This window comes from Sminthopsis crassicaudata, chromosome 2 (genome assembly GCF_048593235.1).
Source record: "Sminthopsis crassicaudata isolate SCR6 chromosome 2, ASM4859323v1, whole genome shotgun sequence".
NCBI classification, from domain to species: Eukaryota; Metazoa; Chordata; class Mammalia; order Dasyuromorphia; family Dasyuridae; genus Sminthopsis; species Sminthopsis crassicaudata.
The window spans coordinates 373,803,036-373,817,079 of NC_133618.1; positions in this window are offsets into that span (position 1 = coordinate 373,803,036).

Sequence of the window (14,044 nt, forward strand, 5' to 3'; positions counted from 1 at the left end):
CAGCTTTGAAGTCTTATTGGTGCTCATGCTTTATAAGTAAACAGCTTATTGATTTTTCCCTCTTGGATCTGAGACTTCATCAGTACAGGGAATTCCTCCAGAAAGGGATTTCCTCTACCAATGCAAGTCAGTACTTGTTCTGCAATTTAGAAGTTTAGGGAGTTGCCTGTGGCACTGAGAGGGAGGGAAAGAGGAGGGAATAAGCATTTATCAAATTCCTATTGTACCAGGTACTGCAATAAGCTTTTAAAAATGTTTCATTTGATCATTACAACAACCAATGAAGTTAGGAGCTATTATCCCTATTGTGTAGTTGAGGAAACTGAGGCAAAAAGAGGCTTGCCTAGTTATGGCAGAAGCAGGATATGAACTCAGGTTTTCTTAATTTTGAGACCAACACTTCCTCTGTCTTTTAAAACACTGAGCACAGGTCTTATGTTTATTACATATAAGTATCACCATCTGGAGTCATATTCATCTAGATTTTCTTTTTGGTTCTCATGGAACCCTAGATTAAAAGTCCTTCTTTCTGCAATCCATATGCAGCATAGCTTCCTAATTTAAATTCCTATAGCACAGACTTGGAGAGTATAATTTTCTTCTCCAGGAGCTTCAAGGACTCCCCATTACCTTGAGAATAAACATCAATTCTATTTAACATTTAAAGGCTTTCATAATATAATTCCTGCCTATAGGTCTTGTATAATTACCCATTACTTTCCATTATAAACATTTTATCACCCCCCCCCAAATTATCTTCCGTTCTTAATAAGAGTGACTCATTGTAACAACTAAAAAGAGTATCCTTACTTTGAGGAATTTGAAAATGAGAAGAAATGCTTTTTTTTTCCCCTAGCCAATTTCAATTCACTAATTATAGGGCAACTGATTCTCCAAATAAGTAACTGTGTGGTAACCCAAGTGTCCATACTAGTAAGGGAAAAAAGGAAACCAATAAATGTAGGCACCTAAAAGAGATTTACCTAAAAGGTAAATGTGCCTCCAAATCTTAATCCAGATTAGGGAACCATAGTGGGCAGCTCCAAAGATGAGAGAAAAAGTTTTATTTTTATTTTTTAAAATAATAGCTTTTTTCACAAAATATATGCAAAATAGTTTTCTTTTTGCTTTTTCTTTTTTATTAAAGCTTTTTATTTTCAAAACATATGCATAGATAATTTTTCAATATTAACCCTTGCAAATTGTATTCCAATTATCCCTCCTTTTCCCCACCTCCTCTCCTAAAAATCAGGTAATCCAATATATGTTAAATATGTAAAATATGTTAAATCCAATATATGCATACATATTTATACAATTATCTTGCTTCACAAGATAAATCAAATCAAAAATGAGAAAAAATGAAATGCAAGCAAACAACAAAAAGAGTGAAAATGCTATGTTGTGATCCACATTCAGTTCCCACAGTCATCTCTCTGTGTATAGATGGCTCTCTTCATCACAACATCATTGTAACTGGTCTGAATCATTTCATTGTTGAAAAGACTCACATCCATCAGAATTGATCATCATATAATCTTGATGTTGCTGTATATAATAATCTCCTGGTTTTGCTCATTTCACTTAGTGTCAGTTCATGTAAGTCTCTCCAAGCCTCTCTGAAATCATCCTGCTGATCGTTTCTTATAAAAGAATAATATTCCATGACATTTATATATCATAACTTATTCAGCCATTCTCCAACTGAGGGCTTCCACTTAGTTTCCAGTTTCTTGCCACTACCAAAAAGGGCTGCCACAAACATTCTTGCACATGTGGCTCTCTTTCCTTACTTTAAGATCTCTTTGGAAAATAAGCTCAGTAGAAACAATGCTGGATCAAAGGATATGCACATTTAAAAATATTTTTATTAAAGCTTTTTATTTTCAAAACATATGCACATATAATTTTTGAACATTGACCTTTGCATAGCCTTGTGTTCCAAAATTTTCCCTCCTTTCCCCACCTCCTCTCCTATATGCAAACAATCCAGTATATGTTATACATGTTAAAATATGTTAAATCCAATATATGTAAAATATTTATGCAATTATCTTGCTGCACAAGAAAAATCAGATCAAAAGAGAAAGAAAATGAGTAAGAAAACAAAATGCAAGCAAACAACAACAAAAAGAGTAAGAATGTTATGTTGTGAACCACATAGTTCTTCCAGTCCTCTCTCTTGGTGTAGATGGTTCTCTTCATCACAAGATCATTGGAACTACCTTCAATCATCTCATTGTTGGAAAGAGTCACATCCATCATAGTTGATCATCACATAATCTTGCTGTTACTGTGTACAATGTTCTCTTAGTTCTATTCACTTCACTTAGCATTAGTTCATGTAAGTCTCTCCATGTCTTTCTGAAACAATTGTGATGATTGTTTCTTATAGAAAAATAATATTCCATAACATTCATATATCATAACTTATTCAGGCATTCCCCAACTGATGGGCATCCACTCAGTTTCCAGTTCCCTGACACCACAAAAAGGGCTGCTCCAAAGATACAAATATATATATATATATATATATATATATATATATATATATATATATATATATATATATTGTTTGTTTGTAAATATGGGTCTTTCTCCCTCTTTCATGATCTCTTTGAGATATAGACCCAGTAAAGACAACTGCTGGATCAAAGAATATGCGCAGTTTGATAGCCCTTTGGGCACAGTTCCAAATTGCTCTCTAGAATTGTTGGATCAGTTCATAAGTTGTGTAAGAAAAGTTTTATCTCTGAATAGGTTAGAAATGCTCCCTTGATTGGAGGTGTGAGTATGGTAGGGTTCCATGATGGTTAATTTGTAGCATCAAAGTGTTATCTATTACCAGTTCTTTCAGAGCTGCTCTCTGAGATCTTTGAATACAAAGACTGGTTGAAGGTAACGAAAATATGTCAGTGGAATATGCTTTAGTTTATTCTAAGCAGCCTTAAAAAAGGAACTAGAGGGTCTTAGTTATGCTGAGTGATTTCAGATTGCCTAGACCCAGAAGGATGTTTTGTCTCTGGGGTTCTCTGAGGCAGCAAAGTAATCTAGTGGATAGAACATTGGGAATCAGGTAGACTGAAGTTCAAATCTAGTCTAAAACACCAAAAGTGGTACCTTGAATTCTGTCTCCATTTCATCCTATGTAAAATGGAGGCAATACTAGTAGCTACCTCCCAGGGTTATGAGATTAAATGATTATAAGATATATGAGATAAATGAGATAAAACTTGCAAATCAGTTGCTTGGCATCTTGTAGGAGCTAGAGAAATGTTTATTTCTTTTTGTATTAGTTGGTAAAAATGGGAGATGTTCCCATTGGGTTTTAGGGGTGAAAGCAAAAAGCAAGAGACAATTAACACTTACAGAGTATGTGGCAATCTTCTAGAAAATGCCAAGGATAGGCTTAAGTTTTTCTGTAATGTCAATATAGAGACATGCAATTTTTTTTCTCCCTTGGGATTCCACATGTGAAATGTTAACTCAGAATCCATAAGAAAAAGGCTTTAAAACTGTCACACAGAAAAATAATATTAGAGACATAAAACCTTTACTTAGGTGTGTATGTATGAACACATACAGGGTGTCCCAAAATTCTTAGTGTAGTTGTAAATTTTAGGGGCAGCTAGATGGTGAGGTAGACAGAACACTGGCCCTGGAATTAGGAAGACTTGAATTCAAATCCAGATTCAGATAGTTACTAGCTTGTGAGACCCTGTACAAGTCACTTAATCTTGATTGCCTCCAAAAACCCAAAAGAAAACAAAGCAAACCAAAAAAAAATCGAATAAAATTTAATTTTGGGAGCTTAAAATTGCACTAAAATTTTTGGAAACACTATATATTTTATAGTGAACAATATTAACTTATATTCCTCAGAGTGAGGAAAGATAGCACTTTGTAGTTACAAAATTCTAAGAAACAAAAATCATATCCTTATTTAGATCACAATAAAGAATAAGGAACTAGAGAGCTAAAATATGGAAAACATTGCCTTAGTGAAAGTTGTATTGTCCTTGATACATGTTTTCTGTCTTGATGTTCCACCTCTACCTTAATTCCTTCTTATAGACTGTCCCTGATGGTGGAATGTGCTCTCTCCTCCCTTCCATATCTTGGGATTGTTTCTTCCCTTTAAATCTTACTTAGCTCAAGTAACATCTTCTTCAGGGAGGGTTTTCTGAATCTTCCAGTTGTTAGTACTCCTCACTCCCTGTCACTGTGTATTTATTACACACACACACACACACACACACACACACACACACACACACACACACACATATACACACATACACATACACATACATATATATTCTTTATCTGTGAACAAATTGGGTCCTTCTGGTAGAATGTAAGCTTATTGAAGGCAGGGGATGAGCCATTTTTATATTTGTTTCTCCAGTGTCTAGTACAATGTTTGGCAAACAGGAGGCACTTTATAAATATTCTTTGGTGACTATAGTCTCATACCTCATGAAGACCTTATGATAGTTCTAGGCAACATTTTATAATACCAGTTTTTGTTATAGCAGAGTACCCTCTGAAAAGCTAAACTTATATCCTTGGAGTTCTCTCTCTCTCTCTCTCTCTCTCTCTCTCTCTCTCTCTCTCTCTCTCTCTCTCTCTCTCTCTCTCTCTCTCTCCTTTCTCTCTTTTTCAGTCTTTCTGTTTGTCTCTTTGTGTCTCTTTCTCTTTATTTCTGCCTGTCTATCTCTTTTGTATATTTTCTTGTAGGCCTTCAACCTTCAGCTTCTCTCAATGGATAATCAGTTCAGAAAAAACTAATGATTACTACAATGTTTATTTTTATGGATATCCCACTCTTTGGAGGAAGTCCTAGACTCTCTAGAAGCTGCTTTCTGAATGTTACTATCACATTCACCTCTGATATAGTAGTGACCTTGGTTTAGCATACTCTGCACCTAGTTGATTAATGAATTTACATTTATGTTAGTCTTCCCTGGCTGGGTATGCACACTGAATTCATCATTGGCCAGCACCCACTTCTCGGCGGCATCCAACTTTGTGCTTGTCAGAATACAAGCCAGTTTGTCATCCGTTCTCCATTCACATAGTCTCAAATTTTTTCAGTGACAAGTTCACTTCAGAGCCAAGAACTCTAATTTGTTGATGGAATAATGAGTCTTGCTGTCATTGAGTCCTCTATTAGCAAATGTAGCCCTCTTCTGGTAACCATCACTCTCCTAGTAGAAAACTATTTTCAAGCTATGCTGAAATTAGTGTGTAACATACCCAGGGCTTGCAGGGATCTGCAAAAGTTAACCTGACTAATATATAAGGTAGGCAGAAAAATAAGTTTTTATAGTTATGAGTAATTCACAAATGTTGAAACTCTACATAAATGCTACTGTTGCTATTGATGTTGTTATTGAGGGGCATTATGATGTAAGAAATTTCTCGAAGAAGCCAGGAATACTAGCACCATAATTCTTTTGACATGCTTAGGTGATGAGTGCTTCTGTCTTCTTAGGGGCAGCTGAATCCCTGGTGGTTTATTGTATGATCTGTGTACTTGACAGAGGATTTGCAAAACTGGGATCTAGTGGCTCTAATATGTTAAAAAAATCTTTCCTTATGCTACAATGTTTTTTCAAAATGTAATTAAAATCATCCAGCTTCACTAGAAATAATAATAGTTAATAATAATAACCACGAGGGAGGAGACAAGATGGCAGAGAGTAGATAGAACATTGCCTAAGTTTTCCTCAATTTTCCTCAAAATCATCACTAGATCAAGACCCTGAATTAATTTTGGAGTGACTGAAGCCACAAACATTCAGAGTGTAATAAATTTTCAGCTTAAGATATCTTGGAAAAAATTCAGGGAAGATCTGTCTAATTGGGCAAGGTGCAATGCAGCCCAATGCAGGTGCAGTGCAGAAAAGTTAGTCAAGGGTAAAGATTGTGTGGGGAGGCCTGGCACAGGAAATCTAGTGGAAAGCTTAACTAAAATACAGCTACATTGGTTACTCTGTCCTTGTTCAAAAGGCCACTGGATCAGCAGACTAACTGAGATTTTCAACACAAAGACAGGAGATAAATTGTGAGCTTTGGAAGATCAGTATAACAGGTGGGACTTGGCCATGTCTAACCAGTAGTGGGGAACCCTGCAGCACCACTAACATTAACCCACCAGAGTCAAGGAGAAGTCCATGTCCCCCTGCAAAAAAAGCTTGAAACAATTTCCCCTGGGCCATAGGAGCAAAGCTCAATTTTTAAAAATGAGCAAAAAACCAAAAAGAGCCCTGACCACAGGCAGCTAGTGTGAAGACAAGGAAGAATGAACACAAATTCAGAGCAGGACAACAAAAATGAATTGCTCTCAGATGAAACCTCACAGAAGGATATGAAGTTGTATTCAACTCAAAAGATTCTCTTGAAAGAGTTCAAAAAAGGATCTTAAAAGAGATAGAAGGAAAATGGAAAAAGAAATGAGTGGTATACAGGAGAAGTATGAAAGGTTGAGGGGAAGAGCCAGCAGCTTAGAAACATAGAAATTGATCAAAGAAAATAATATAAATAATAAATTTTGCAAAATTGAAAAATATGCTGTAGAAAGCAACTTCTTACAAATAAATTTGGTGAAATGAAAAAAGGAAGACAATTCCTTGGAAAATTAACTTGACAAAATGAAAAAAAAAATTCATTGAACAAAACAACTTCTTTAAAGGTACAGTTAGCCAAATACAACAGAAGATAAAAAAAAAATCTAACTGAAGAAAATGTTCATTAAAAATTTGAATTGGACAAATGGAAATGAATGACTCAAAGAGACAGCAAATATCAGTCAAACAAAACAAAACAAAAAAAAAAAGAAGAAAATGCAAAATACTTCATGGTAAAAACAACTGACCTAGAAAACCCACAATTAAGAAACCACTTGGAAAGTTATGCAAAACATTTCCATAAAAGTCAAATTATGAAAAAAAAACACATCTCTTATCCTAATAAAATAAAACCCTTCAAGAAAAATTAAGTTAAAAAAAAGAGAGAAAGAAAGAAAGAGAATGCTTCAATTTGTATTGGGATACAACCAGTTCCTTATCTGGGTATGAATAGGATTTTTCATCATAAGTCATTCAGAGAAGTTATGAATGATTGTACTACTGAGAATGGCAAAGACATTCACAGATGGTCATCCTAAAACATTGCTATTACTTTGAATACAGTACATTTCACTTTGCTTGAGTTTATGTAGGACTTTCTAAGTTTTTTTTCTTTTTCTGAGAGCATACTGCTCTTCATTTCCCATAGAGCAATAGTATTCCATCATAAACACACACCATAATTTATTGAGCCTTCTTCAATGGATAGGCATCCCTTCAATTTCTAATTATTTTTGCCCTGAGAAGAGAATTGCTATAAATATTTATGTACATCTAGATCATTTTCCTTTTTTTTTTTGATTCTCTTCTGATATTTATGCTAAATAGTGGTATTGTTAAGTCAAAGGATATACAGGAATTTGTAGCCCTTTCAGCACAAATCATATCTTTTGATCATTTATCAATTGGAGCATGGCTCTTATTTTTTATCAATTTGACTCAGTTCACTTTATACTTGGGAAATGAAATCTTCTCAGAGAAACATGCTTTAAAATTCTTTTTACAATTGTTATTGCTAACTATTTCCCCACATTTATTTTCCCTCTCCTTTTATCCACTCCCTCCTCAAAATTGTTTTGGTTTTAACCACTCCATTTCCCAATATGCCCTCTCTTTTATCACCTTTCCCCTCTTCTCATATCCCATTTCCCTCCTATTTTCTTGCAGGATAAAATAGATTTCTACACTGCTATTAAGCATATATATATATATATATATATATATATATATATATATATATATATATATATATATATATATATATATATATATATATATATATATATTCCACTTCTCCTTTTCCCTTTCTTCCAGTACATTCTTGTCTAACCCCTAACTTTATAATTTTTTAAAAAAGATGTTATCCTTTCATATTCAACCCACATTTATCTATATATACTCATTCTAACTGCCATAATAATGATAAAGTTCTAATGAGTTACAAATATCATCCTTCCATATAGGAATGTAAGCATATAATCCTTAATAAGTCCCTTATGATAACACTTTCCTGATTACTTCCTTATATTTCTCCAGAATTCTTTATTTGAAAATTAAATTTTCCATACAGTTCTGGTCCTTTCATCACAAATGTTGGAAAATTCACCTCTTTCTCAGAAGGATTATACTCATTTTTGCCGAGTAGGTGAATAATTATTGGATTATCTGAAAGCCATGATAAAAAAAGGAACCTGAACAACATCTTTCAAGAAATCATCAAAGAGAACTGTCCCCATATCCTAGAATCAGAGAGGAAAATAGTCATTGAAATAATCCACTGATCCCCTCCTGAGACTCCAAAATGGAAAAGCTAAGGAATATTGTAGCTAAATTCCAGAATTATCAGATCAAGGAGAAAATATTGCAAGCAGCCAGGAAAAAATAATTCAAATATGAAGGAATTATAATCAGGATTGCCCAGGACCTAGAAGCTGCTGTTTTAAATGATTAAAGAACCTAGAATATGATATTCCAGAAGGCAAAGGAGCTTGGGCTACAACCAACAATCAGCTACCCAGCAAAACTAAGCATTATCGTTCAGGAAAAAAAAGATAGAAATTCAACAATATAGTATGGAGCAGAGTGGATTAAAAGCCAGAATTTACGAAATGTTAACTACAAGAAAATCCATTTGAAGCAGATTTATATATATAAGAGAGAGAGAGAGAGAGAGAGAGAGAGAGAGAGAGAGAGAGAGAGAGAGAGAGAGAGAGAGTGTAAAGGTAAAAGGCTGGAGTAGAATCTGTTATACTTCAGCTGAAGTAAATTTTAAAAAAGCAGATAGTGATCCTGATCTCAGATCAAGCAAAAGCAAAAATAGATCTGATGAAAAAAGGTAAGGTAGGAAACTATGTCCTGCTAAAGGGTATAATAGATAATGAAGTAATATCAACATTAAACATAAAGTCACCAAGTTTATAGCATCCAAATTCCTTGAGAAGTTCAGTGAGTTTTAAGAAGAAATAGATAGCAAAACTACACTAGTGGGGGATCTCAACCTTCTTCTATCAGAACTAGATAAATCTAACCACAAAATAAACATGAAAGAAGTTAAGGAGGTTGATAGAATTTTAGAAAAAGTAGGTATGATTGAGCTTTGGAGAAATTTTAATGAGAATAGAAAGGAATATACATTCTTCTCAGTGGTACATGGCACCTACAAAGAAATTGACCATTTATTATGAAATAAATATCTCACAACAAATGCAGAAATGCAGAAATAATAAATGCATCTTTTTAAAATCATGATGAATTAAAAATTACATTAAATAAAGAGAAATTTATAAAATTTAAAGCAAGAAAATTATTGAATTAATAAGCAAAACTAAGAGTTAGTTTTATGAAAAACCAACAAAATAGCTAAACTTTTGGCTAATTTGATTAGAAAAAGGAAAGAAGAAAACCAAATTACAGTATCAAAAATGAAAAGGGAAAACCTGTCACCAATGAAAGGAAATTAAGGCAATAATCAGGAGATGTTTTCCCAAGTTATACTTTTCTTTCTCCTTTCCCCTTTCCTTCCTCACCAAGGTTTTGTTTCTGACCATCACCTCCTTAATGTCATCCATTTTTTTCAGCCTCCCCCCCTTTCTTCTTCTACTTCTGCCTTCCTTTCTATTAGCCTTCCTTTTTCCTTTCCCCTTTCCCCTCCTTGTTCCCTATAGGGTTTCTATATCAAACTTTACATATATATATATATATATATATATATATATATATATATATATATATATATATATTTGATATTACCTCCTTGAGCCAAATCTTATGAAATTGAGATTCAAACAATGCTAATCCTCTTTCTCTCAACTATAATAGATCTTTTTGGTCTTTTTTGTGATGTAATTTACTCCATTTTACTTCCCCTTTCATCTTCTTCCAGTACAATCCATTTTCCACTCCTAGTTTCTTTTTTATATGCTCACATTAAAGTCAACTTAAACTACATCCTCAAAAAATACTTCTACCAAAAATATAGTTCTCAAGAGTTAGATATATTATCTTCACATGGAGGGATATAAATATTATCACTTTTAAAAATATAGGTTTTTTTCTTCCTTTTTTATCTTCTTATGCTTCTTTTGAGTTCTGTATTTAAAGATCAAATATTCTGTTCAGCTTTGATCTTTTCATCAAAAATGATTGAAAAACCCTTATTTCCTTGAATGTCTATCTTTTCCCCTGAAAAATAATGCTTAATTTTGATGAGTAGTTAATTCTTGGCTGAAGTCCAAGCTTTTTTTGCCCTTTGGAATATCATATTGCAGGCCCTTCAAACCTTTAAAGTGAAAGTTACTAAGAGCTGGATAGTCCTGCTTATGGCTCCTTGATATGTGGATTGTTTCTTTTTAGGTGCTTGCATTATTTTCTCCTTGATAATTCTGGAATTTAGCTACAATATTCTTTTGAATTTTCATTTTGAAGTATCTTTCAGGAGGTGATTAATAGATTCTTTTAATGGCTATTTTTCCCTCTGGTGCTAAGATAAGAGGGCAGTTTTTCATGATGATTTCTTGAAAGATATTGTCCAAGTTCTTTTTTATAACATGGTTTTCAGGTAGTTCAATAATTCTTACATTGTCTCTCCTGCATCTATTTTCCAGGTCAATTGTTTTTCCAATGAGGTATTTTATATTTTCTTCTGTTTCTTCTTTTCTTTTCTTTCTTTCTTTCTTTCTTTCTTTTTTTTTTTTTTTTTGTTTTCTTTGACTGATTCTTGATGTCTCATTGAATCATTCACTTTTATTTGTCTAGTTCTAAGTTTTGGTAAATTATTTTCTGCAGTTAGCCTTTTAACCTCCTGTTGTATTTGGCCAATTGTACTTTTAAAGGAGTTGCTTTGTTCATATTTATTTCCCATTTCACCAATTCAATTTTTTAGGAATTGTTCTTTTTTCATTTTACCAATTCTGTTTTTAAGTTGTTCTTTTATTCCATTCCTTTAATTCTATTTTTCTTTTTTTTTTTTACCTGAGGCAATTGGGTTAAGTAACTTGCCCAGGGTCACACAGCTAGGAAGTATTAAGTGTCTGAGGCCAGATTTGAACTCAGGTCCTCCTGACTTCAAGGCTGGTACTCTATTCACTGTGCCACCTAGTTGCCCTTCTAATTCTATTTTTCAAGGAGTTGTTTTCTTTTTTCAATTTTTTTTCAAATCTACTTTTAAGACATGGTTTTCTTTAGTATATTTTTTTCCTTTTTTTGCCAAATGTAATTTTTTATGAATAACTTCTGATTTTCAAAATATGTGCAAATGTAATTTTCAACATTCACCCTTTCAAAACCTTGTTCCAAAATTTTTTATCCCTTCCTCCCAATTCCTCCTCCAAACAACAAGTAATCCAATATATGTTAAATGTGTGCATTTCTTCTATGCTTATTTCCACCAAAATTTTAATTTATTTATTAGGAGTTGTTTTCTTCAGTTAATTTGTTTCTTTTTCCAAACTCTCCTGTAAAGCTCTCATTTTATTTCCCCATTTTTCTTCTAATTTTTAAAATATCCTTTTTGAATTCTTCTAAGAGAGCCTTTTGAGTTGGAGATGAGTTCATATCCCCCTTTGAGGCTTCATCTGGAGGCATTTTGCCTTTAGTATTCTCAGAGAGTTACAATTTAAAAGTTTTTGTACAAACAAAATCAATGCAGCCAAGATTAGAAGGAAATCAGAAAGTTGGGAAAAAATTTTATATCCAAGGTTTCTAATAAAGGCTTAATTTCTGAAATTTATAGAGAATTGACTCAAGTTTATAAGAACACAAGCCATTCCCCCTAAGTTGGTAGATTTTTCAAAGGATATGAAGAAACATTTTTCCAATGAAGAAATTAAAGCCATTTCTAGTCATATTAAAAATACTCTAAATCATTGATTAGAGAAAGACAAATTAAGACAACTCTGAGGTAATATCTCATACCTTTCTGATTGGTTAAAATGAAAGAAAGTAAATAAGTGTTGGAATGGATATTAAAAAACTGAAACTTTCTGCATTATTCATGGAGTGATCTAACCATTCTGGAGAGAAATTTGGAACCATACCCAAAGGGCTGTCAAACTGTATATATCCTTTGATCCAGCAGTGTCTCTACTGGGTCAGTATCCCAAAGAGATCATAAAAGAGGGAAAAGGACCCATATGTGCAAAAATGTTTGTAGCCTGTCCTTTTTTTTAGTGGCAAGAAACTGGAAAGTGAATGGATGCCCATAAATTTGGGAATGACTGAATAAATTCTGATATATGAATGTAATGGAATATTATTGTTGTATAAGAAATAGGTAGGTTGATTTCAGAAAATACTGGAGTGACTTACATACACGGATGCTAAGAGAAGTGAATAGAAGTAAAAGAACATGGCAATATGATCATGTGATGATCAGCTTTGATGGACTTGGTTTTTTCAGCAAGAGGTTATTCAAGGCAATTCCAAGAGATTTGTGATGGAAAGAACCCATCCACATGCAGAGAGAGAATTAAGGAGAGTGTGTGCACATCAATGCATACTATATTCATTTTTTTTCTTCTTGTTTGTTTTTTTCTTTCTCATGTATTTTTCCCTTTTGATCTGATTTTTCTTGTGCAGGATGACAAATATGGAGATATTTTTAGAAGAATTGTACATGTTTAACTTGTAAGGGATTGCTTGCTGTTTAGGGAAACAGAGAAGGAGGGAGAAAAATTTGGAATACAAGGTTTTGCAAATGTGAATGTTGAAAATTATTTTTGCATGTATTTGGAAATATAAAAGGCTATTATAAAAATTTGAAAATTAATAATCATAATAATATACTTATAAGTAGTTCTTTAAGTCCTGAAAAGCACTTAAAACACTTTAGCTCATTAGAACCTTACAATATTTGAATCCCTTATCCACTTTTTTCTCTTGAAAATTCTAACATGATTTAATTCTTTTTTTAAATTTTGAGTTCCGAATGCTTTCTGTCACTCCCATTTACTTCTCCACCCATGAACAAGGCAAAAGATTTATATCAATTATAGATGTAATATCATGCAAAACATATTTTCCTATCAATTGTATTTCAAAAATAAGAAAAAATAAAGAAAGTGAGAAATTTATATTTGAAGTTGCACTTAGAGTTCATCAGCCCTTTTTCTGGAGGTGGGTAATATTTTTCATCATGAGTTTTTTTGGAATTATCTTGCATCATTGTATTGATCAGAAAGTCAAGTCTTTCATATCTGAATATTACTACAACATTACTGTTCCTGTCTAAAATGCTCTCCTATTTATTCATTTTGAATCAGTTTGTATAAGTCTTGCTATGTTTTTCTGAAACTATATTCTTTGTCATTTCTTGTGGCATAATTGACTACATCACAATCATATGCCATTCTTTAATTGATAAACATCCTTTGATTTCCAATTTTTTTGACACCACAAAAAGAGCTAGTATAAATATTTTTGTATATATTGTTCTTTTACTTTTTCTTCAAACTCTTTGGAATATTGAACTGGTAGTGTTATTATTAGGTCAAAGGGTATGGATTCTTTTTCAGAACAATTGAACCAGTTCACAACTCCACCAACAGTTCATTAGTGTATCTATTTTCCCCTCCTTCCCTCTAACATTTGTCATTTCTGATAGGTTTTAATTTATTTCTCTAGTCAATAATGATTTAGATAATTTTTTTATGTGACTGTAGCTATCTTTGATTTCATTGAAAACTTTTCATATCCTTTGACCATTTATCACTGAAGGAATGGCTCTTCTTTTTAAGGCATTTTTTTTTTAAATTTAGTGACTTTGTGTGTCTCTTTTACCATTAGGTCAATTTTGTTTTTAAGATGTTATTTTCATCTTTTTTTCTTTCTTTCTTTCTTTCTTTCTTTCTTTCTTTCTTTCTTTCTTTCTTTCTTTCTTTCTTTCTTTCTTTCTTTCTTTCTTTCGTTCAACTTCC